Source organism: Parambassis ranga, chromosome 5 (genome assembly GCF_900634625.1).
Source record: "Parambassis ranga chromosome 5, fParRan2.1, whole genome shotgun sequence".
NCBI classification, from domain to species: domain Eukaryota; kingdom Metazoa; phylum Chordata; class Actinopteri; family Ambassidae; genus Parambassis; species Parambassis ranga.
The window spans coordinates 23,436,136-23,462,203 of record NC_041026.1 but is presented as its reverse complement, the minus strand read 5'-3'; the positions used below and the strand labels follow the sequence as shown (position 1 = coordinate 23,462,203).

The following is a 26,068-nucleotide window of genomic DNA, read 5'->3' as shown; positions in this document are numbered from 1 at the left end:
CCTTGCTGGGCTGACGTTCAAGCCATCAGCCCGGCAGGACTGATGCAACCTGATCTAGACTTGTCTAGATACCCTTGACATGAAGGAGTTGCGAAAAGGCTATGAAGTAGAAACACCAGACTGCACCTCTGTCCTTGTTCTGCTCTATATTAATCTTGTGCGTTAGCCAAGAATAAATTCTTTACAGCAGCTGCTTTACAAGGTGGAGTGATGGAATTTCAAGATTGTAAAATGTGTGTTTTTTGTGAGTATTATGAGCTATGAAGTCATAAAACATGATAATTAACAACCACTGAAAGCATAAAAATACATAAAAAAGACTTTACACAACTGCAATTTTTTGTTCATTCATTTGTTATGACTGATATATCGGAGTCCCCCACTATTTGTTTGCCAGGCTTAAATCAGTAGCCTGCACAAGGACGACAGTAGAAGCTGCCAGACTATCAAGGCCTGGAGCAGCAGTAAGCGCAAGGACAACTGCTTCCCTGACACCCAATGTGCTGTGTGGATAACAGATGTGCGTGTGTGTGTGTGTGTGTGTGTGTGTGTGTGTGTGTGTGTGTGTGTGTGACAGCTGCCACTCTGAGACAGGAGACAGACTGTGGGCACTACATCACACAAATTCTTCCTACCCTCATTCCCTGCAACAATAAACACACACTCACTTGTGTTTTCAGAGGTAAATGGGATTATATGCAGACATGCGTCACGTGTGGCTGTGTGGGTGTGCTTGTGTTAGACATCGGTGTACACATGCACCTGTGCATATGCACACACTCTGTGCCACCAAGTCAACTCCAAACTGGAATGCAGAGAGTGCAGTGGACAAACTTCCATGTGGTCACCTCGTCACATAAACACATACCACACATAGTTGCATGTAAGGTTATATTTGCAACAGGTGTTGTAGCACACATTCTCGCTTGAATTTCATTAAGTTCTGTCAAAGGGAATGATAGAAACAGCCATTTCTAAGCAGTTAGAGATGGCTGGATGGAGAACGCCACCATCTCAATGCTCTGAACGGTTTTTGAACATCGCGTCTGATTTGGCTGGTGAACACAGGGATGAGCGCTCCTGGCTGTGTCCCAGGCATGCAGCCCTTGTCATTATAATAACACATGAAGAGCAGACAGACTGTATTTGCCTCCTTCTTTAGCTCTACCCCATAACTCTCCATGCATTTAAACTCAGCCTCTCTCCCTTTCTTTGTCAGATTTACCAAAAGACTTTCCTCCACATCATGTTTTTACATCGTAGACTCACAGTGCAGAGCAGAAATACAAAATATAAAATACAAACTGCTAAAATGCCACATCTGAAAGCATGATCGTGGAAGCTCATTTTCTCCTCCCTGTTTCTTCTCTCCAGGGTGAAATTCCTCACAAAACAAAAGGCCTTCATTCCACAGGCTAAAGCAGAATGACACTGTGTTGAACCAGGCATCACATAAAACCTGCCCACATTTCAAAAAGGAGCACAACAGACACACAAACACACTGATGCAGGCAGCGTCAGATTAGTGGTTTACTCTTAATCTCTCGACTGTGTTTGTACGACTGGGTCTTTCTTTCCATGACAAATCCGGTGTGTGTGTGTGTGTGTGAGAGAGAGTGAGTGAGAGAGAGAGAAGGTGGGAGAGGTAGGCAATATGTAGGTCAAGGCCAGAGTGTGCCTAGGAAAGGATGAATTATAGCTGTAACCTATGCAAGTGGCCTACGCTGCTGTGGGTGAGGTTTAGTAACTATCTAAGCGTTTCACCACCAGCTAACAAAGGTAAAATCACACTAAGCCCGTACTATTGTCTGAAGCATAAAGGCAAAGCTGTTTCTGTTTGACATGGCTTTAAGAGAACAGCAACAGTAATGATCAGAGGGGGGTGATGACATGCAACAGCCGGCTGTTAACTTGATCTCACTGTCAGCATATCTTGCTTGGCAGGATAAATAGGATGTTTTTCACACTTGGGAACTGCACTTTTTACTTTTAACTTAGCCAACTGTTTTCTTTTCTAAACAGCTATCTATTAAAACGCATTCTAACTTAAAAAAAACACATTCATTACCAACAAAACTGACTTGAACTTTAAAGGCTACAATTCAGTTTCCACATATGGCTTCCCCCATTAAACTGGCCAGTGTTTCTAAGCCTCATTTCCTACAACGTAACTTGCAGCTTGTCGGCTATATAAATGACAACTGGAAGTGATTTCTGCAAATGAAATTTTAAAGAGTCAAAACCAGAAAAGAAAATGATTCTATCAGCAAAAGTTTCTGACCAATGATGATAACAATCAAAAACACCACAACTCCTTTAATCTAAACTCTCCACTTGCAATGTGACAGTTGCACATTCCTCCATAGCACTACTTATATTCTGCTTGCTGAGTTCACTATAATGGAATGCAGCCTGAGCTGCCCAAAACAGCTTATTACCAAAAACTGCTGTCCTTAACTGTAACTCCCTCTTTCTACTTTCTCTGCCTTGCACCTTACATTTATGAGCTGGGCGGACCCTTGACCCTCAGGGTGCTGGAGTGGGATTGTGCTACACTGCTTTGTACAAACTTGGACTGTTGATTGTTGTAAAAACACATACACTGTTGTAAATCTTCTCTAATGATCAGAGCTGGCGATGGAGGTGAGGAGGTGGTAGAGGAGTTGCTTCAAGGAGAAAGGTATTAAAAACAATCACTGGCTCCTTTTATTTTAATGGTGCCATAAAGGTAGCCTCCCATTTTTGGAAGCAGGCTATATGGATGACAACTTTATCAGTGCTGCACAAATGATTTACAAGCTTTAAGCCAAGAGAAGCAGCTAATGAGAAAATATTACAAATGACAGATCACCTTCCAAAGTTGAGTATCAAAAAACAAAAATGAGGACTACACAGCATAGATTGTGCATCTGAGTCTCCACCCATTCCATCACATCTGTGGCATCATTGTTTTTCTGTGACAGGATGAATGTAACCATGTATCTCTAGATAAAGCTTTTGGATCTACTGTATTGAAAGAACATCAGGAAGAAAGCGACATATCACTTGAACACTTCAAAAGATTTGACACGGGTCCAAGACTTAATCTAGCTCATATTTTGTCAGCTGTATTTTTCTGCTGTCCTATCAAATGCAATATAGTTAATATTTTTACTGGAACTGACAGACAAACTGACCATCTGTTCTACTTTTCCTCTCTGAAACATTACATCATCAAGTTTATACTTAGATGTCCTGTTTTGTTGCAACTTCAGCATACACACACAGACGCACAAATATAAGCACACATAGTGCATCTGGGCTGGTTCCCTATTGACTCAGACGGCATCCCTATCCATCTTTGTCCATTAAGGCAATGCTGTTTCCGGATATTTGCTGTTGAGTAGTATTAGTAACCATATCATTGGCTATGACCGCATGGCTTCATCCCCGCTCTAAATGCTTTAAGACAGGCGTGTGGCTTGTGTCACATGGTGTTAGCCGATTTATATCCTCAGATGGGTCACAAGACAACAGATGGAGGGGAGTGAGGGTTCAATTCCTCAACAGAGAAACAACTGTCAATGTAAGATGCTATATATGCTATTTATATCTCTTTATTATATCTTCTTTAAGCCAAATAACTCAGGCACTACAAAGTTTCTCACTCTTCTCCAGAAACACATTGACTCACATGGTCAGACTCATAACAACACACAGGAATATCCGCGACAGCACAAACACCACACACAAAGGCACCATCATGTCCAGGAACTCAGTGGGACAGGACCATTCATTCTGCTTGGCATTGTGTTACATCTGAGTCATGTGAGGCCAACGCCAATTATCTACTGTTGCGCTGTTGCATAGCTGAAACAAAGAAAGCGCATCTATCCCGTTTTTTTTTTTGCTCAGGAGCCCTGTTTTGTTGAAGCCAGCAGACAGTGTGTGTGTGAGTGTGTGTGTGTCTGAATAGGGGCTTGTGAGCTCTGGCGATTTCCTGTCTTGTCACTGATCGTCAGCACATACTGTATTCTTGGTGAAGCGCAACACACAGGGCAGCATGCATCGCTGCTTCACTATAGAGGCGGCGACAGAGAAAGAGACGGTGGTGGCTTGTGTGTGCACATGTGGGTGTGTGTGTGTGTGTGTGTGTGTGTGTGTGTGTGTGTGTGTGTGTGTGTGTGTGTGTGTGTGTGTGTGTGTGTGTGTGTGACTAATACCTCATTCACAAACAGTATAAGTGCGGTAATAACACTTTGCATGTTACACATTCTCTACTACATGACAGACAAAATGTACATTAAATAAAATCTACTGGCTGAAATCTTCTAAAAAAACATTTCTGAATGAGATAATGGGCTGAAAGGGGGAAAGAAATAATACCAAAGAAAAAAAAGAGGTTGAGTGAAACAGAGTGTAATAATGTAAGTGGGAGATGGGTAGACACAAGAGAGAAAATGGTGCAGGTGAAAAGGTGTGGTGATGGAAATAAGAGAGAAATGAGGGAGGGATAGAGGACTGAGATGAGAGAAGTCGACGATACCTTTTCAGATAGTCAGTGAGGCAGAACGAGGAGGAATGGAGTGTGATAAGAGGAGAACGGTGTCTGTGCATGTTTAGCTAAAAGGGATTTTTTTTTCTCCTCTAGCTAGTGGACAACTGAGTATCTGTCACATAACTACAGCCAACACCACTTCAACATCAACTAAGTACTCTAAAACAATACTTCACACTACAACTTTCACAAGGATTCCACATTTTTTAATCAAGTGTTCCAATAGTTGAGCATTTTTCATTTTAAATAAGAGCAGCTAGGAAACATGTTATAACTGCTAAACTCTGTTTTAATGGGTTTAAACAAAAAGATTCTCTTCCATTATTATCTCCAGGTCAGCTAGTCAGGCATCAAGGTGATGCTTCTCCATGCCATGTTATACATCATTGTTAACTTGGAAGAGTAGTATCTTACCTTAACAATCTAATGGCCAAGACTGGGTCAACATAAATGTTTTTTTCAGTGCATCATGCAAACTGTCCCCATCTGCTAGCTGAGCTGGCTGCATAGATTGTGACACTATTGCAAAAGAAGGTAAACAATAATGACTATTTATATTCATTTCATCTGCACATTCTAATAACTATATTTTGACTACATATGGAATTAAACACAACTTTTTGCCTCAATCATGTCATATTGATGTGTTTGGGCCCAAGTAATCAACCTCTGTTGTGAAAGTTATTTATATCAGTGAAGCGCAGGTGTTTTTTTCTTAAATAGTTTTGTCTAATAATTATGTTTATCTAATGAAATAAAATAACCTGGCTATGTTTAAGATGGATACACATATTAATGTTTAAAGACTGGACATTACAGTCTAACTAGAATTGCAGCTGTAATTCCAATGTTCCCACTTCATGATCAGAGCAGAGAGACGCCCAGCTGTTCTTGGAGCCTTCCCAAAAGGAAGGGCTGGGCCTACTGGTCAGTCCAGACAAACGGGTAACATCAGCCATTGTGAGTCAGTCCCAGGGCAGACGGGGAGGGAGCAGGGAGGTTCAACAGAAAACAAAACATACAGCGACCTTGAGCACACGTTCATTAGGTCATATTACAGAGACTGTCTTTCACCTTGGCAGACAGCACAATTCTTAAAGCTAGGGCTAGTGTAAACTGGGCGTGTGCCTGGATACTAGGGCTGTCCAGCAGTCTTTGTATCCCGCTAAGTTTACATTAGTCATTTCTATGTGCAAATGTAGCAAGTGACAGCGGTGCAGGGACAAAAAGCCCAAACTGTGTCCAAAGAGCTTGTCAGTATCATTACAGCATCAGAGCCCATGGTGAGCTAGAGCTCTAGGGAGGGGGAGAGCGTGGAGGAGGATAAGAGCAGGCATGGAGAGAAAGAAAACACGGAGGGAGATGTGTTGGAAAGACAGAAATATGAGCGCAGAGGAAGAGTGATAAGGAGAGACTGGTGGGAGCGGGGGAAGATGAGAGGAAGAGTGATGAGTGAGAGGAATGCAAGAGACAAAGTAGCAAGGAGAGGGAAGAAGACAGAAAAGAGAACAAAGACTAAATATATCAGGGCCTTGCTCAACACAACACTGAGCCAGATATGAACGGTCTGAGGAACAGCTATGTCTTGTGGATGCTACAGGCCTGATGCTGCTCACGTGCACTTCTCCCTGCCAACTTTCTGACAAGAGAATTCACAAACTTCTCCATAAAAGCCCCACGCAGAGTCTACCCTACAGAGAAGATGAGCAAAACTGGCAATTTTAGTCTCAGGTCAGAATATTACTATGCATGACAGACACGGCATCACAGGGGCACGCCCGTAGAAAGGTAAGAAAGCCTCTGCTCCCTGTGGCTTTAAATGTGTTTAAATGTTATTTGCCGCAGTCTGATTAAGTCACCCCTCTGTTTATATTACAACCCAGTCTGCTGAATAAATACCTCACTCTCTCTACCATTTTCTCCCCCTCCTCTGCATTCTCAATTAAGCCGGCTTCACTTTAGTGTACAAATATATCACACCATACTGGCCAGGCAAATGACCTGACATGTTGCAGGGTCCCCTGGGGACCTACTGACACTCATAACTTCCCGATCCCTCGCTTATTTCAGCCACTCAGCTACACTTTCAAAGCAGATTGGAAATGTGGCAGAGGCGTCATTTGCTCGCCATTATCATACATTGTTGGAGTATTTATGCAAGCTTGGTTTCTCCTCTTCAAAGTGGAGTAGATGGTGTTGGTAATGATGCAAGAAATGCTGGGATATATCGCACGACAGGAGATACGGGTGAGGGCTTTTAGTTTCTGCAATTTTTATTGGTAAAGGACAGACAAAGCAAAAATACTTAAATCAGTACGTTCATGCCACCACAAAGTAACTGAAAAATAAACAACCATTAGCACTGGTCCAAATATCAAGCAAAGTAAAGGCTGTGTTTATGCATGCTTTCTTGGTATTGCCAGCAGTGTTATGTGTGTGTATTCTCAGCAAAGCAAGAGATCAAGCTTTGCCTGAAGTCCAATGTCTGATAGGACTTAATAGAAGCAACCTTTGTTCTCTATCGAACTACTTTGCACAGGGCAAAATCAGCTCCACAAAGCTCTGGAATTAAACCACAACCTAATATGTCTTTGGTACAAGTGGGCCTTGACCTATTATTTGACAAACGGTTGTTTGATAATGGGATTCAGCATTAAGCCGGTCTCCTTTGCCACGCAGCAATCCACTTTCCTCTCCAGGTCGGCTGACCCTTCCCTTGATGTGCTGAAGGACGGCTTGTATGATCTGTTCGAGCTTGTTGAAACTCATGTGATTTCACAAGGGGGCAGGGTTAACACTCACGCAACGACAAGAACCTGCCACCGGAGTGGTACCAGCGACCTCTACCCACCCTCTGCCAGAGGGGACAGACATCCAGAAGATCCTCTCTCTTCCTTTTCTCTTGAGGAATATTCCAACTAAGCACGCCTCATTTGAATTTCAACAATTGTCTCACACACAGACACACAAACAGTGAGTTTTCAGCTCAAAGCACATTTTCTGAGAGAAATGATGCATGAACTGTGAATTGGTGTGTTAGGGAGGTGTCTTGCCCTGACCTTTTGGAGGAGAGAACCAAATGAATCCATTTCTACCAGCAGTGTTTGCATGAAGCACCAGGCAGCAATTATTAAAACCTAATGAATAACTTTGACAAAACAAAGCGCCGGCACACTCCAGCCATTTCTGCTCACTCAAAAGGCTACATTAGCATCTTAAATGCAAATGAAAATCTTTCTCAAAATGCAGACAACTTTGTGGGGAGAAAAAAAACATAATTCAGTGGCTGCAGACCACAACAGTATGCAGCGCAAACACAAGCCACAATTAACTGTGTTCATGGAGCAGGTCATTAATTCCTGTAACGACAGATGGAGAAAAAGCAGGACTTTGGGAGCTGAGTGCTTATGAGGACTGGTCAGTAAATTGTTTGCAAAGCAGATGCAGGAGGTTTAAAGACAAAATCAAACCCGGCAGTCTGTATTTGATCTCATTTTTGGGTACTCACACGCATCAGTCTGTCACTAAGGAACAGATATTGTCTAGCTACATATGGGGCTTAACTAGCACACCAGAACACGATGCTTCTCTGTAAGCTGATTCACGGTGGAAGGAGCAGGAGGGATGAAAAATCTCGAAGTAAAAGAGATCGACAGATTATGTAGAGTGACCACAACCGCTCTGACCACCACTGAAACCTTCTTAAAGCTGTTGTCATGTCAAATAGGAAAAATCCTGGAAAGCCTCCACTGCAGCACCATGCTGTGAGCATTTATTTTACAAGCTCCCGGCAGAGCACACAACCAAACCTCTCACTTCACAAAGGATTTGTCAGTCATCCATCAATGTATGGGCTGTTGCGATTGTGTGTACGAATGGATAGCAATGGCTGATGATGCTTGAGGTGCTTCATCTAGCAAGCCTGACTGCGTGGCCTAGATCCAGCCTGAGAGCGAAAGGGAGATGCAATGCCACTAATTTAGGTCACTGTGTTGCTGGGCTATGGCTTGTGATTCTCCAGGAACAGATCTGATTGTGTGTGTGTGTACTGAACGCACACATGTGGGGCTAGTTAAACTTTATTCACTGTCTGTCTTCCAGCTGTGTATGCTTCCTGTGCTGAGCTAAGCTAGTCTTCTCTCTCCGCCTTTCTCTTCGTAATATGGTCTTGATTAGCAGGGCCAGCGGCTGTGGTGGCTGGCTGGCAAAGTTATTCCAGCTATGTGTTTGTACTGGGGTGGGTCCTCTGGGAGAAATGTGTCAGCCTGATCCACGGCTTGAGAGACGAAACTCACTGCCGCTTTGTACTGGGAACATGACAGGGTTGATGTGAAGCAGGGAAGGGGAAGATATAGAGTGTTTAAACTTGAAGAGTGAGCAGGACAGAGTATTGTGTGTAGTATTATCTGTCTGCTGTGGTCATTTAAGTACAGCTAAGTGTTCAAACAATAAATACACACAACTATGCACACACTTGGCCCTCTGGATAGGCATAAACCCCAACAAGAACAACAGCGAAACAGGATTCTAAAACTGAAGTTACAACTCTGCTCCCAGAACATCAGAAATAAGGGAACGCTTGTTTTTCCTTTGGTTCTCTTCTGGCTCTTAAAACACAAATCTATTCACCTGCACTTACTCAATGATCTTCAAAGAGTGGCACTCATGCATTTTTGCATGCATTTTTCTCTGCAATGGAGAATGCTGTGCAAGAATGTGATGCACTAAACCACATCATCGGCTGAGCAAACACAGCAAAGCAACGTCTTTGCTTTGCTCTTCCTGTTTCACCTGTAATATCACAGAAATGCAGCTTCACAGCAGCTGATGTACCGAATAAGCACTTACTGAATCTCACCACACACACAGACGTGGGGTTGGGGCTTTTCCACAGTGGCGCCGGGGCAGGGCAGGCGGCAGCAGCAGCTACTAATTAAGAGTGGTTGGCTGAACAGCTATAGTTAGGGCTAGAGCTGGAGGGCTGAGGAGAATAGGGCGACAGGTCTGACACTGTGCCTGTGTTGAGTCTGTGTGTGTATGTGTGTTACTCGCAGCCCTGGGGCTATAGGCTAGGGCCCCAGTTCAACTCTCGCTGACTCAGATTCAACAGTGCCTGTCTGGCTGCAATACTGCTGGTATAGCTGGGAGGGGGAAAGGAGCAATTTGCTCACTCCCCGTCTCCGTTACGTTCTCCCATTGCTCAAAGTTTTGTGCATCTTTCAGTTTTGCTTCCACTTCTCATTCCCTCAACCCACTCAGCAGCAACCCTGGCATTTTCCATCTTCCCTCTCCACTTCCACATAAAGTCGATCTGATTCAATAAACTTTATTGGCAGCAAATGCTTTTGCAAAGCAGAGGTGGAGATTAGTGTGGGAATCAAAACAGGAAATACATTTGTTTTAATAATGATCAACTTCCCAACCAATGAAATCTTCTTCCTGCCTTCCACTTTCTGTTTTTGTTCCTACTTGAACAAACTAGCTATTCTTGCTCTTCTGCTGTAACTGTGGTGAATCAGCCTTGTTGGACAACTTTGGGAATTAACAGCTCCACTGGCTCAGTGCATTAAGCTGTGAAATGTAAACACAAACGGCAGAGGAGACAGTCATCTTGACCTGAGAAATCCACAGTGTCACAAACATTAAAAATGTATTTGATTGTAAGAGATCCAAACAGATGTCATATCAAGGAAAAATTAAACATGCACAGGTTTTTATTGCAAACACCAAAGCAAAGGCACTTTATTATACCGAAATAACAGGTGCGTACATTAACACGTACATAAAAGACCTTGTGACAGCATAAGAGGCTTGGCCAAGGCCTTAGTACTTTAACATGCCAGCTAATCCTATTGTTGTTGTCTCTGGAGCATAAGTGGTGAGCTTGATGTGAAATCCTTGCTTTTGTGTCTTTGTCTCTCATTCGCAGTCATCGAAATAAATAAGCCTAAAATTATAGTCCTTTGTATATAAGTGGGGGCCAGCTTTCCAAGTCAAGTACCATCATGTATACCAGGAACAAATACTGTAAAGTACAGAGTGAATATAACATGACAAGCTGAACACAACAGAGCATGTAACCAACTCTCTACTACACGACTGAGTTCATTCAGTTATTGCAGCCAATTTGCTGCATTTTTAACATTTCTGAACTGCCAGGAACGAAAAGTGACAGAGCTGACATTTGGACGCTTCCTACCACGAGATGTTTCATGATGTAAAATCTTTTCAATTTCCTTTGCAGTATAGTGTTGTACGCACCCACTCAGAAACACAGGCACACACTTGCTCCTTTGTGTTTACAGTCTAAACAGACTGTTACAGGAAAGTGTGTCAGTTTATCGTTTGTCTGTTGCTCTCTCTGTGCTCCTAGATGTTTACATCGGCAGAACAATAGAATTGGCTAGGAACATTTGAACATGCAAGGTCTTGTCCCGTGTGTACATTTTCCATGAAAGCTTTGTAACTTTGATTGCATTTCCACACTTCTAACCACAGCAACAACAACCTTCCTCTGTGTGTTTCAGCTCGCATCCCTTCACATCACCCACCGCAACTGGATAAGGACATTTTCAGATGCAGAGGCATACATCACAACCCATATAGGCTTTGACAGATTTCCGTGTCATCCTGTCCAACTAGAATCAAATTTCTGTCTTAGAGAGAGAGTTCTGGGAAGCATGCAGCTTACATGGTAACTAGGGGTGGAACGGTTCACTAAATCCATGGTTCGGTTCGTATCACGGTTCTGAGGTCACGGTTTTCGGTTTGGTTCGGTTCACATTGTTGAGGATTTTTCTACTTTTAACACTCTGGAAATACCATAGATGAGCACAAAATATAGCCTATTTATCCAACATTTACCATATTTAAGAATCAGTTCAGTGTTTCCCCTATCATTATATCAGGTCAAGTCAATTTCATTTCTTTTTAATTTCTATATAGCACCAGATCATAACAGAAGCCATTTAAGATAACCTTTCCTATACAACAGGTCTATACCTTGTTCTTTTATTAAACAAACTAAACAGCTCATGTTCAGTGGTGTGGGTCTCCTCTCTGCTCTGCCTGCAGCTGATTTGCTGCATGAAGCTACAGTGAGACTGACCGGCTGTGAGTGTTTTGAGGCGGGGGAGGAGCTCACAGTCGCTGCTCGTCGAGGACAGTAGCCTGACTGCAGAATGATTTCACGTCAGTCTCCAAACGTCACCAGAGAGAGTCACTAGTTGCTTTAGATTAAAAAAAGTTTGGAAAACCGCCAAATGTGGCGAGAGAGACACCATTAACCATTTCTGGCCCTGCTGCTTTGTATAAACTGAGGCAGGGCATCTTATTGCTTATAATTCTTTTGACACACAAAAAAATTACTTGTGAGGTCAAATCAGTACATGCGTCAAAAAAAGAACTATCTAAAAGTATTGCCTATTATTTCAGCTAATTCTAAGCATGTTTGTTTCACAAATCAACTCTTTACAGTATCAGAGGATAAGGTTCAGACATTGTCCGGAGTTGCCCTTTCACACATGGAGCACACAGCAGGAGATTGTCTGGATGCATTCTCGCTACTGGAAATACAGTTTTGTTTCAAAGAGGCTTTGGACAACTACCTACTCTATTCACACATGGGACATTCAGACCTTACAGAGACTTAGTATTCATTTTTTATGTCTGGTCTGACTGATCTGGACATTTGCGGAGATGAGAAACTGTCAAAAAGCCTAGTGTGTTATTATGATTGTGCTTTGTAGTTTTTCATTATGAGAGCTTAACACAGAGACAGACCGAGAACAGAGCCCGGCACACAGCCTGTGCCGTGCCCATCCTCACTTTGGCCTAGTGCCAGACCTGCTCCAGAAGAGGAGAAGAGAGAAGGGGAGGTTGCTGTGAGCGTGTGCGGATATCTGTGTGTGTGAGAGAGAGAGAGAGAGAGAGGGCAAACATTCCCCTGGCAGGATCCCCGGGACCCGGCGGAGGGCAGGGTTCAGCCGCTGAAGGAGAGGCTGCGTGCCCGGCAGTCAATTAGCGGCTTGCATTTACACAACAAATGGAGCTCCCACGGTTTCTCTAGCCCTCACACACATGCACACACACACACCACTCATGAGTGTATCCACTCAGCGCTCATCAGCACACGCCAACGCAAGGTCATAGAGAAGGGGAGGGAGGCGGAGAGAGAGAGTAAGAGAGAGAGAGCAAGAGGCCAGCTATCTGCTGGAGTGGCACTCCACAAATACTAACTCACTGGCTGTATCAGAAACACAAGCAGGGACACAATGAGCACAAAGTAAAGAAATCTGTACTGCTGAACACTGCAGCGCTGATACACACCGATACGTTCTCAAACTTTCTTGACTAAATCATGACTGGTGCTGACAAATGCAACTGATGGTTCCACCTTGACCTCAAGGAAACCATCACAACATAGAAAATACATTCCACTCATCACCAACAACACCTGCAAACAACACTTTTAGTGCAGTTTGGTACCAGTGCCATGCATCAGGGCACACCAAATGAATCCAAAACAGTTACCGAAATTTAACATGGGCTGGAAGTAGTTAGCTAAGCAATCCTCATCCTACAGGCAAACAGGAAGGAAAACAAGGCAAAACAATAGAGGGGAACACTGAAGAGAGACAGCCAGAAAAGACAGGGCAGGAGTCACAGTCATCCTTTTCAAACATTTAAGCTTCACCTACAAACCTTGTGGGAAAATTGCCATGTCAAGGTGGCGTGTGAACTGAAGGTGAAGTCAATACTGTTGACTCAATAAAGTTGATCAGGCAATACCCCTGTCAGGACAGGGTAAAAGTCCCTTCAATCTTTCTGTACCATTCCTCTATTCTCATGTTCAGTAAGCAAAATACTACACTTCCTAAATTCACAATGCAAGCATAGCTGTGCCTGCAATTCACAACTTAAATAATATCAGATCTGCTTGAACACAACACGTGGCTTTAGCTTTGCTAAAAGAGACCATCAAGCCATGCATGAGTGCTTTCTGGAGAAATAAACCAGACCCATTAAAACAGCACCAACACAATGATGAGACATAAAGGAAATAATACCAGTTTTTGCTTGTCAAGTTTCCAGTTCTTGGCTACTGACACTGCTCATACTCTACTCTTTAAGATGGAGAACTTGTTGCATAACTTTTCATAGAGAATAAGGGCATCTTCAGTCAGACATAAGCTGCATGGTCTGCCTTGTTGTAACCACCTTAATTGACATTGAAACGTGCTAATCCTGTTAAGTGCAGAGAATTTTACAAGCTCTTATAAAAGTTCCACTTTCCACAGTAATGAATATGAAAACCAAGGTCTTGTGTGAACAACTGTGACAAGGAGTTTTATGTTTAAAATAAATGGCTGAACATGGTTTGACCATGCATATATAATCTAATTCAAAACTCTGATACCAGAGGGTGTATGTGCATAAAAGGGCCTTAAGACAGGAGACAATAACTGTTACTTTCTGTCTTTACTTCCTCTGCCCCTCCCAACCATCCGTCATACTTACCCATTGACATTCAGGTGAGAACTGTCCTGTCTGCAGACAGTGTGTGTGTTTTTAATTGGGAGCTCTGTGGTAACTGTGGAAGCTCAAATCAAAAAGAGTAAGATGTGGGTCTATATTGCCGTTTGGTGTGTACATATGTCTCATCACAAGCAGGCCAGCTGACTAACATGTGCATGACTTTGCCTCTCCGCCCTCTATCCACTCATCTCACTGGCCGTACATCAATCTATCAAGGCAATTATTAGTGAGATGAGACCAGAGGTACGTGGATGAGAGGTGACCTGCGCCATACAGCAGTCAACCCCCAACACGTCGCTCTCTGTGCCTGTCGCTCTCCCTTCTCCTCTTCCTCCAGCTGTGCTCTGAATAGGCCTTTAAATCACTCGGCCCGGGCCCTTTGATTGGTTGACCTCTCTGCATGATTAAACGGCCATTTTCATCACGTCCTCCATAGTAGAGTGACAGAAAGAGAAAGCAGGGGGGAGAGACACACAGATAAGGGAGGTGAGCAAGCCCAACCAAATGGGATCTCTTCATGCTGATGATGACAGACACTTGGATCAGTAGAAGGGGGCAGGGGCTGAAATACCACAGAGCCACAGGCTGGTCTGAAAAGCACCTGAGAGTGTCACACTGAGCTCCAGTGAACATAGCTGGCATACCCCAATGTTGACCACAACAGACAGAGCACAAATCTTAGTATTACAGTTGGCATGAAGGACTCGAGTTGATTTATGTAACCAGAAATGAAATTCTCAAATGTATGCATTATTGCCTTTTAGTATGTGAGCGGTCACTTGATTTTGATTACAATTTATTTTTTTATAGTGCACAATGAGCCTTTCACTTAAAATCATACTGATTTAAGTAATTGCTTAAGAGTGCTTTAACAAAGATGCCCGCACAGTCACCATCATACTGTAATGTGGGGCAGCTGACAAGATATCACAGGGTCACTCTGCGGTGAAAAGTGTGTGACATCGTTGCTGATTTTCTAAAATCACCAATGAGACAGGGTGAGTGTAATTTCCTCCTCTTCCCCGAAACCAAAGCTCCCGTCCGATAAAGTCACCACCCCCTCATAACATCTGTTTGGCTTCCAAATAAAAAAAGCAGTAAAGCCAGTGTGGCAGGGTGGCGCAAGCAACAGCAGCTGTTCCAATGCTGCGTTCAAACCTTAATTAAAGTTTGAATCAGTTCCCCTCAGGTTTTGTCATCCTTCTTTCCCCACACCCTCTCCTCTTCCTCTTGCCCTGCCTTGCATACAAGAGCCCCTCTCAGCAACAACATTATTTATTATTCTTTGGTGCGAGCCGCCTTGTTGCTGTTCTGAGTTAGTCGACGCTGCCAAGTTCCCTCCCTCACCCCTCGGATGTCTTATTCTTTTCCCTCAGCTGTTTCTGGCCGAGGTGCAGACTCTGGCATCGTTTTGTTCCGATTCCTCCTATCCCACCCTTTCACAAATCCAAACACTCAGAGCTTTTATGTTGACGCAGATACAAGCAGACTGGGAGATGGGTTACTTTTGAAAAAGTGTCTGTGTTGTGGCCAAGTTTTGACTGTGATTGCCTAGGGCAGGATGAGGTGCGCCTCCTGAAAGATCTAAAAACAACTACAACATGCGGTAATGGCTCCCAAACATGTCTGTGTGACTACATTCTTAAGTATGTTTCAGTTTGATGATATATTAGGTGAAAAATGCAACCTGTTCTTTCCTGTTTGTGCATTCTAAAATTAATCACCATTGTTTTCAAGCTTCGTTCAACATTTGGAGCGGCCTGAAGTTCCATTTGGACAAATACCATCTGTCATGTGTCAAAGGGCAAGACGAGCGAGTCTGCTGGTGCACCAGAGGCCATGTCACGATGATCTCAAGAGCCAAATGAGGTCACACTCGGGTAACAATGACTAGCTGATCAACCAGTGCAGCCGCATTCCTTCACATGCAATGGAAACCAATGGAAATCATGGATCTTGCTGAGGCAAGGAGGGGAGGACAGCTCCAAGAGGTAAAGACTTGGACAGAAAGGAAGCAACTCCTCCCAGTTCACACGCATCAGCACACCAGTCACAAGTCACACACCTCATTTCATTTAGAATGCAGCGGCCCAACGAAAGCTGAATGGCATTGCTGAAGCATTCCTTCATGTTTGCTGGCTGCTTCGTCACATGCTCGTCCTCCTTATCCAGCTGACAAAATCTCCCAGCTGAGAAAACAGACTCGCTGGATAAAGGCGCTCTTTACTACCTTACGTCTCCTCACGTGGGAGTTGGCATGCCGCTGACCTATGTGACAGCTCCTGGCAGGGGAAGAAGAGGCCAGGGTTAGAGGTCACCAAGCACTGGAGTCATCATGGGACAGCAATGCGCAGCTCGCACTCACACCCACCTACATCCCCCTCCCCCATCACGCAGTAGCAGCTCAGAGGTTCGCCCCAGACTGGGCTAAAAGCAACAAGAGAGCCCTGGCAATAAAACCTCTACGGCCCCACTCCACCTTTAAAGTAGGGATCAGTCTAACCTTTGACCCCTTCTATCCTACCCCTCCTTGTAGTTTGGAGTCATCCTCCTGCTCTTGTTCTATTTCTGGCTACAACTTACACCCCACCCCCTATCCCAGCAGTAAACCATTGTCTGCCATTGGAGCACTTATTCCCAGAGTCCCCCTGCTCTGCTTGCCTTTTCTCAGCAGGCGGTCGAGGAGGGGGAGACGACTTAAAGCACTCCAAGGATTTAAACCATTGCTCCATGAAGGTAACCCAGGTCTGCTAAAAGAATTAGCCTGAGCAGTCACCAATGTTCTGCACAACATGCTGTGGTTTTCCCCTTAACAAGCTATGTAAGGGAGAAAAGGGAGGGAAGCAAGGTTTTATGGTCCTCCAGCACATGTTTCCACTGAGGGAGTGGAAGAAAAACAAAATCTTTCTGATGCATCTTAAAACTTCGGCCTGAAGTTGCCACGGTGCTACAACCTGATCAGTATACACCGACGGTGCAGGCCAGAGGTACCTATAACAAAGAAAACCTTTGAGTCCTTATTTGAATCAGACCACATTGCATTGAGTTGGCTCTGAAACTATCACTGTTACTGGTATTTGCATTGCTTTGCTGCAGGTGAGGATAGTGTTACCGCGTAACTGTAGTCCCTGTGAACTGAGAGAAGTCCCTTGTACATGTGTCTATGGTCGACATGCTATGCAGTGGCACAATGCCAACATACAAAGGAGGCCAGACTCGGCGGGCTACTCATCACTTCTCCCTCTTTAACCCTTTGAGAAGAGTACAAAAGAGAACTGACAAAGAGGCTGTGGAAAGAAAAGGGGTAGGAGAGAGAGGAGGAGGAGGAGGTGCAGGATATACTATGCTTCTCCATAAGGACAATTGATGTTAGGAATCTAAACAATTTCATAATACCGCAACGAGGAACATACAGTTCCTACAAACAGGGGCCACTGCACAGGTACTTGTTTTTCCCAAAAATAACATTCCTGTGGTTCATCTACTGGCAGAAATCATTTTGTATCGGGGCTACAGTTTCAAATTAACTAATGCTGCTTTTAGTCAGAGCTTAGAAACTTTTTAGCTGGCCCAAAAACTTGACAGGTCCCACTGGGCCGTGTTACAGAAAACTGGCTACTGAGAGTAAATGTGGGGAGGTGAGAAGCTGGGAAGTGCTCCAAAGTGATTTAGGGCTAAAGCTACTCAAAATCTACCCTTCTTTTTGCAGCTGAAGTGGGATTGCACAGTGGATTTAAGACGGCTAACTGCCCATTCTGTTACTCTGAAAAACCTGGAAAAAAATGTTTTCCCTTAACGACGTTAAGGATGACGCTGTTCTGTGAAGTGTCTGCCTACATAAGGCCTTTACCAAACACACACACACTAAACTAGCCAGAAACACCAGCCGACATCTAATGAGTGCCAAGCACTCAGGGGAAAAAATAAGTGGTAAACAAAATGAATAAATGAGCACTTATCTCCATCTGGTAAACACACGTGCAGGTGCTGACATCGGAGTGTATGGTTTATGAGCCATAGCTAGTGTGTCCATGTGAGTCTCACAGACTCAGGCTAAAATGCAACTAAGGGAGTAGATAGAGAAAGTGATCATACCAATGTCCTACACGGGTATGATCACACTTTCTCAATACCCACCACTGCCTCAGGGACAACGCCACCAAACTGATGACCTCTCTGGAATAAGTTGCCCTTCCTTTTGCTAAAATTGAGGTTTCTGCTGGCTAGCCACAACACAGCCACAGTAAAGGGGCCAGACAGCCAGCTAGTTGATTTATAGGCTAGCCCGCAGCCATGCTTTTCCTGCGCAAGTGGCTCTCTTCAAAAGCCCGCCTTCTATTAGTCGTATTTACAAGGCTGGGATGTACAGACCACCTGCATTATTTAAGATTCCCTTTGGTTAACACATCAGAAACCAGGAGCCAAGGATCCAAGAAAAGGTTGGGAGGTGCTGAAACTGAGAGGAAATAAAAAAGTAAGCAATTATGAGTCGATGCACCATTAACATTAATTACAACGATAAATAGCTACGTGCCTGTGTAAACTCCTCACCTCATCTAAGGAGCGTTACTTTACATTAAACACGAGGAGTTATCCATACATGCACATTCACATCCAGATAGCATGCCGTATGTACAGCATGCACACCCACAAACGCACACAGACGATGCATTGCAAATACATGCACAGGCACACACCCACAGTGCGCCGTCTTCTCTCTCACACAGTGGTTCTCATTAACAAGCCAAACATGCCTGAAGAGGCAGACAGACTCTAGTGAGCACAGTAAACAACCAGTAGGCTCCCTCATCTAAACTGAGACTATCTCAGCATCAGCAACACACATTTTCTGCCAATGATACTGACAGGTTGGTCCACACACAATTCATTCATACAGCTGGTTGTTTCTGTGCAGAAAAAGGAAAGTCTGCTCCATCATTATGGCCCACCTTATCATGTAAATCCATACATGTGCCATCATTTAGGCCAGTTATTTTTAACCCTTTGCCAATATTCTTTGTGTTTTTAAAATGAGTGACAGCTTCAAGATGATTTTCAAAACAATTTTAAGCCCGTTCACAAAAGCCGTTTAAATAGTTGCTACATTAACTCAGTAAATGATGTATTCTTAAGACAACCGCAGCTCAGAGACTGCACAGTAATCGAAAGATGCAGAAATGAGCTGGTAATTATACACTAAACAAATGTTTTTCCAAATGCTTGTTAATAAAAATAAAAGAAGAAAACGAGACAACTATAGCAAGCCACTGCTCATTTTCAAGGTAAACTGAATATTGAAATAATGTGCGACCATTTTACCTTCAATACCTTCAATACTAACTTACTGTAAGAGAGAAAGCTGCAAAACAAAGATCAATCATCACCATCATCATCGCTAATAAGTAGATTTTGGAAGACTCACACTAATTGCACTGTTGAACCTAATCAAGAAAAAGGAAACCATTGATTACTGACAGATCTTAACTGTATACTACCTTGTCATCTGCACATGTGAGCAATAAAAAAAAGAACAATACAGCTGACAAATATAGGTGCTGTAAAGTATCCCAGGAAGGAATTGTGGCTTCCTGATCAATATCAGAAGGCCTTGGCTCCTCCTCACAAGAGCAACCAGAGAAGGCATTTTTATGTCCACACAAATCAGGGGCCCGTGCTGCCTGTCTGAGTCAGTGTCTAGAGGGAGATGGACAGAATGCTGACAAGAGCATTAGCATGCCAGGGAGGAAACCTCATATGCTGAGGTTGTGCCCAGTAGCTGCAGGGGAGGTGGGATTTCTCCACGAGGCCACTGGGTCAGAAGTGGAACCGGGGTCAATGCTGCATCTTTGGACCTTTAGGCAGAACCTTCAGGATGACTGTAACTCAATCCGAGCAGTGACGTGCAATGGAGTAAGGGTCAAACACATCCAGTGACAATGTGACTTTGGTCTGGATGAAATGAGGGATTGTCAATACGACTTTATAAGAAAATCATTGCACTGCAGTGCGCTGCTCAGTAAAGGGAAGTGCATGCAAAACGGTAAACAAGAGAATTCATTCATGCCCTACTTAAGTCAATCTTGTCACTCTGCTTTACATTTCAAGCAAACCAATCAACAACCCTTTGAACAAAGGGGAGCATGTAAATTCTGTTCCCCAACAAGCAGCACAGACTACACTGGAGCTTATTTTCAATTTACAGCCAGATTAGCAGGCATGTTTTTGATACAGTCAGAAGGACGGCAGAGATTTTTTTTCTGTTCCAAGTCGTCTTGAGTGAGTGGCCTTTTTAGTGCCTGCTTCAAAAAGCATCCCCCGTACCCGAGCAGCTGTCACTTTCAGCAGGCAGCATGGAGGACAGAAGCGGGGGAGGGGTCCTTTGAAGAAACGGTTAAAAGTGGGCGATAAAAATAAACTGGGAGAGAGGAGAAAATTAATTATACATAACAGACAGTTCACTTGGATGAGCACGACGGAGAGACAGAGAAACTCGGGCTGCTTTCCTCACAGAAACAAAAAGAATATTTTCTGGCGTACATTTCTGCATGGCCGCCACACTGGTCATATTTACTTGGCTACATCCGAAGTGAGGGATGCAACAAGGACTCTTTTTAAAGAAGGTCAAAGCATTGAACAATACAGGCTGAGCTTTCATTTCAAATTTTCCACACTGGGACTCACTTGGTGCATCCTCTCTCATTCAGCTTCTAGGGACCAAAATAAAGCCGTCAGCCCTGAGCTCTTTTCTTTAAAAAAAGCAATGAAGCTTGCAGATAGCTAAGTCTCTAAATTTCTCTCCGATTGGCATTGATGAGGGTTTATGCTGCCGGCTCACCTGCAAACTCACCTCTTGATATGATTCGTAATGCACCAGCACTTTGCAGTTCAACACCGCCCACTGACTCTCAATCCCAGCTTTTTATTTGGGCCAAATGGAGGTCATTCCTATTTGAGCAGTCAGTCAAGACAGGCCCGCCAGGTATTGGCGAGTGAGTTTATTTCATATTAAGGCTTGTCGGCTGGATAGGTGTTAGCGCCAAGAGAGCTTTGTGTGTGTGTGTGTGTGTGTGTGTGTGTGTATACACAACAGGGCCTTCGGATAGAACTCTGCTGCTGGTCCCTCTTTAGTGCGTTTTAATATTGCCGCTGCTGTATGGTTCCGTGCCTCGGGGCACCGCACAAACCACCAGACCAAGTACAATATTCAAGCAAGAGACAGGATGGGGTGAGGCTCAGAAAGAGATGGGGAGGTGACACTGTGGAGAAGCAGGAGGGGATGTCAGACGCAAGGATGGAAGGAAAAACCAAAGCAAGAAAAAGAGCAAAATCTAGACTAGCGCACACTAGTGAACACTAAAAGCAGAGCGCCAGCTACATGCCACTCTAACCTCTTTAGCAAGACTGACACAAATGAAAACTTATGTAATAAAAACACGCAATCTCCACTGGCTATGGTATGAGAAGAGATATTGCATTACAGCAGCACCGAGCCAAGAAAGCCCTCAATCACACATGGGGAAAAGAGTTTAGAGTAGACCCGATACTCTCTGACACAAACAATGTATCAGTTTAAAAAGGGGGGTCCTCTTTCAGTAGTAGTAAATGCTTTTTCACTGAGCACTGAGCCAAGGAGGTGCAATGGACAGGCACTGGTGACCTCTAGACTTATGTTTCAGCTGTGGGAATATAGGCAGAAGTGACTGTGAGGCAATGCAATATTTACTTTCAGCTGTTGAATTGTGGTGTGGGATTCATCAAACCTACAAGATGATGTAAAAATCTGAATCCCTGTGAGAGTTATTGGTGGAATAAAAACCCAGGAAAGCCAGCACCTGCTTGTTAATTCTCCCTTTTTTTCTTCCATCACTTCTGTGTTGCTGTTCTGTGTCTGGCTTTTGCTCACGCGCTATTATGGCTAAACAGTGTTAACCCAGGAGTAAAACTGAACTGGTGATATTTCAACCAGGAAGTCTGTCCAGAGCAAGAGAGGCAAAGGGCAACCATAGGAAGAGATGCACATGGCATCTCTAGAAAGAGGAAGGAAAAGGAAAGGAGTGATGTGGTGTGAAAAGAACTGAGGTAGGCACAGGCACCAGTGGGATCCTGACAGAAAGAGAGGCAGAGAGTAGGGGAGCATGAGACATGAAGAAAAGTCTGAGTGGCAGCATGAGTCTGGAGGCAGGAAGAATGGCAGAGGAGCAGAGGCAGAGAGGGAAGGTGAGAGGAGGAAATGCCTCAAGATGAGGTTGTCACACTGGTTTAAAATGTTGAGCAGTTAGGGACACTGGCAAAGGAACTGGATTTTGCAGTCTAACACACACACAGAGACACAGTGAGACAGTACAGAGTGCGAACACAGAGCATATATCCCGCCTGCATGAAAGCCATGAATCACAGTACAGCATACCCTAAAGAATACAGTAATACACTGAAAGTCATTTCACATACATAAACAATTTCCTTGAGCCGGTCAAGTCATTCTTCAAGCCTACAGGGGAAGTCCCATATGTGCCTGCAGAATTGAACTCAAATCTTTCTCTTTAATTCCCTTCTCTAAAATAACTCATCAATATTTGCACTAATATAAAATACTGAAGGCCAGCCCTACTGAGTGCCAAGATGCAATTCAGTTCTCACTTTAGCACAGCTATTCTGCTTTGTCACCCATCCACAATCTAATTAGACCTTAAATTTGCCACTCACTGAAAGGTCCAGAGGAATGCGACGTGGGGAGAGCGACACAAAGGCAGGAGCAGAGGGGTGCAAAGTGCACATGTCAGCTCGAATTCCAAAGTTTGGACATCACGGATTTACCCCTTGCAGCAGCAGCGGCAGGCAGTCCAGACAGGGGCAGACTTTGAAAATTCATGACACCGCTGCTCTATTGTGGGGGCAGATCTGTATCATAATTAGGGAAGATTGAGGCAAATTGCTTGTAATTTTCTGCCTGGGATACCAGCTTTCATGTAAAACACCATACAAGGTCACATATTTGCAAAAAGAAGAAAAATGAATTTGTGAAGAACTCCTCAACCGGGTGGTGGGAACTTTCTGAAAAGGGACAGACGCCTTGATGAGGAGTGTGTGCTGGATGTAGGTCAGAGCAGTGAGGTTGTTTAGCCAAGACTGAATACACACACACACACACACTAGTCAATATGATCCTATTATGATCTCCACAATATAACACAAACATGAGGCTGTCAGTCACACACGTGCATGTTTTGATCAAATAAGTCAGGTAGACTTTGTGTGCTGTGTGGGCTGGTGAGATGTCACTCTGCCTGTGGTTGACTGATTTAACGCTGCGCCTGGGCACCACCTCTTAAACAAACACTTATGTCGTGGTTCAAACTCGCATCATTTACATTTCAATGCTGGTCACTGCATTCAACTGTCAATAAGAAGCTGCTGCTTGACTGAACTGAGGCAAAAATGGGTCATGTCACTTATGATAAGGAATTATCACATTAGTAACGCCTGTGTCTTAGAGGGGTGTTCAAGTGGTGTCACAGTAACTAAAACACACCAATCACTGCCCTATGTTTAATATCAACTGTTCTAATTAGACTCCTGCAGCAATATTTTAGTAACATTGGAGTGATTTTTTTAATCGATATGCTCCAGTGTGTCCCCCCCTTCCCTCCTCCTTTTTTCTACCTCCAAAAATTCTGCCTGAGCGCCTGCTCATCTAATATGATTTATGAATACATTGTTAAAAAATAGGCTCCAAATGAATTCACGTGGCGTGCGGGGTCAGGGTGTGTAGACTAATTTGGTTAGCCAGGATTTGATTTAATAAAAAAAATAGAACTGAGGAGAATCCGATAGAGCAATGAGAGCATTTTCAACAGCCTGACAAACCAATGCGCACTCAACACACCCACAGACAGCCCTTACCACTCCATCCCTGTTCGAAAGGAGAATTCAATTGCTGTCGAATAACAAAGCTTACAAATTGCCTCTCATTCGTTAGCAGATTAACGCTCCTTTTCACACCAACCACCAACACATTTTTTAATTATTTCAAAGCTAATAGGGGCATCGATTTTTTTTTAACCAGCCCCTTCCCCCTGGAGAAATCAAACACACAACTCCTCCCTTAGGTCCATTTAAGAAAGATACGCACAAACCTGACATTAAAAAAAATATACAAAATAAAGAAGCAGATGTTTGCAGCCATGCTGCATGCTCCTTCTCCCCGGACTATTTATCCAGGCGACAGTGAGTGTCAGCTCCTTGAATACCTGTAATTATGTATGGCGGTGGTGGCATTCCTCCTCCGAGGCACTGCAACAGCCACACTCAGCCCGATAAAGCAGCTGCCTGCCCCGAGTCACCAAACACAGCTTTTCATTTGGCCACAAAACTCCCCAAAAAGTCTCTTTTTTTATTACTGCAGCCGACAACACACTGCACCAAGCCGGATCGTCCGCGCAGGAAGCGCCGACCCTTTCATAGTTTCAGGCGCCAGGTGCTCAGCGCGGAGTAATTAAACATGTTCTTGTTAATTAAGATCGCCGGGTGCAGCGGCGCCCGATGCCCGAATATCTGCCGCTAGCAGCGCGGCGAGGAGAACCCTCGACTGGTGGTCCCACCGGGGCGCACGGACAGCACAGCGCGCACACACCAACACAAGCCTCCACGCACCGAAATAAGTGCACATTAACGCTCCCACGTCCTTTCCACGCGTTTATTTTTATTTTTTTCGCGACTGGATTCGGTTGGAGCCACAAGCTCCATAAACTCGTGGAGAAAAGAGAAGCATGGAGGAAATACGAGGACTAAACTCAAGCACACGGAGCAACAGAGAGGAAAAAATGTAACCTCAATATTTCCACCGAAACCCGCTCCTTCCACGCGACAAAAGCACGGCACCGGAGTTTTCTCGGTACTTACAGATTCAAGTGATCCTTCGGCTAGATATCCTCGCCATGGTTTTAAATTCCAAAACTTGGAGACATTTCCACGCTGGTCGCGGAGTGGCGGTGCTCTCTCTCCGGCGGCTCCCTGCGTGTGAATGGAGAGGAGAGGAATGCAGCTCCGGCTCCAGAGGGAGGGAGGGAGCGGGGGCGCGGGGAGGCGCTCCGCTGCTGCTGCAGTACCTCTCTTGACCCATAGAGGGCTTCCACAGCCTTATAATGTAAAGACTGTGGAGACCTTACATTACATTAATATTTTAAGTACTCTCAATTTTCACGCTGTTCTTACACCGTTGATTTTATGTTGAACCGTTTAATGTAACTGCACTTATTTATTTATACCGCTGTACTGTTTTAATTACTTTAATAATAGTTTTATTTTATAGATAGATAGATAGATAGATAGATAGATAGATAAATAGATAGATAGAGAGAGAGGTGACTGATAAGATAATTGGCGTTACAAGTAAAAGAAATCAGCCCATTTATTTTTTAGTTTTTAGTCTCCTCCTGCATTTAGCCTATATACTAAGTAGGAGGTTTATTTGTACAGGTCAGCCTCTAGAAGCACAGAACGTGGTTTACAGCAGCAATGACATCATCATCATTATCATCATCACTATCAAACTGGCGACAACTGAGCTCTTTCTTCTGGAAAGGAGGTGTTGGACTGTTTCAAAGCCACAGATATGACCTTTTAACAAAAACAACACAAACGTTATTGACATGAGAATCTCCAGAATCACTAAAAGGGTTAAATATGAATGAAGATAAGAAAGCAATAAAAACAGGTTTGTGACTGATAAGGGTTCAGCTTTTCTACCAATGTGCGGTGAATGGTAGGAATTAGAGTTGATAGTTTCTGTACGACATTGGTATCAGCAGGCATTAAATGAAATATCAACCATCAGACAAAGAGCCAAAGCTATTGGCTTTATGCTGATTAATAGTCACTGTACTCTCAGTGAACACATCAAGAATGATGCCATTACATATATATGGGCAAGTAAAAGTATGTCTGAAGTGTGACCTATTTCAATCAATACTGTATGTATCCCTATAGCAGGAATGA

The 26,068-nt window shown here is 43.9% G+C and overlaps 1 protein-coding gene across 4 annotated transcripts in view; it reads right to left on the bottom strand.

Annotated features, from left to right (window-relative positions):
* Positions 1–25,096, bottom strand: part of plxna1b (plexin A1b) — a 159,827-nt gene extending 134,731 nt beyond the window's left edge. For all 4 annotated transcript variants that reach the window (XM_028405120.1, XM_028405122.1, XM_028405121.1 and 1 more), the window contains exon 1: positions 24,974–25,096. The gene's annotated coding sequence lies outside the window, so the exon portion shown is untranslated. The remainder of the gene's footprint in view (positions 1–24,973) is intronic.
* Positions 25,097–26,068: the final 972 nt, after the last annotated feature.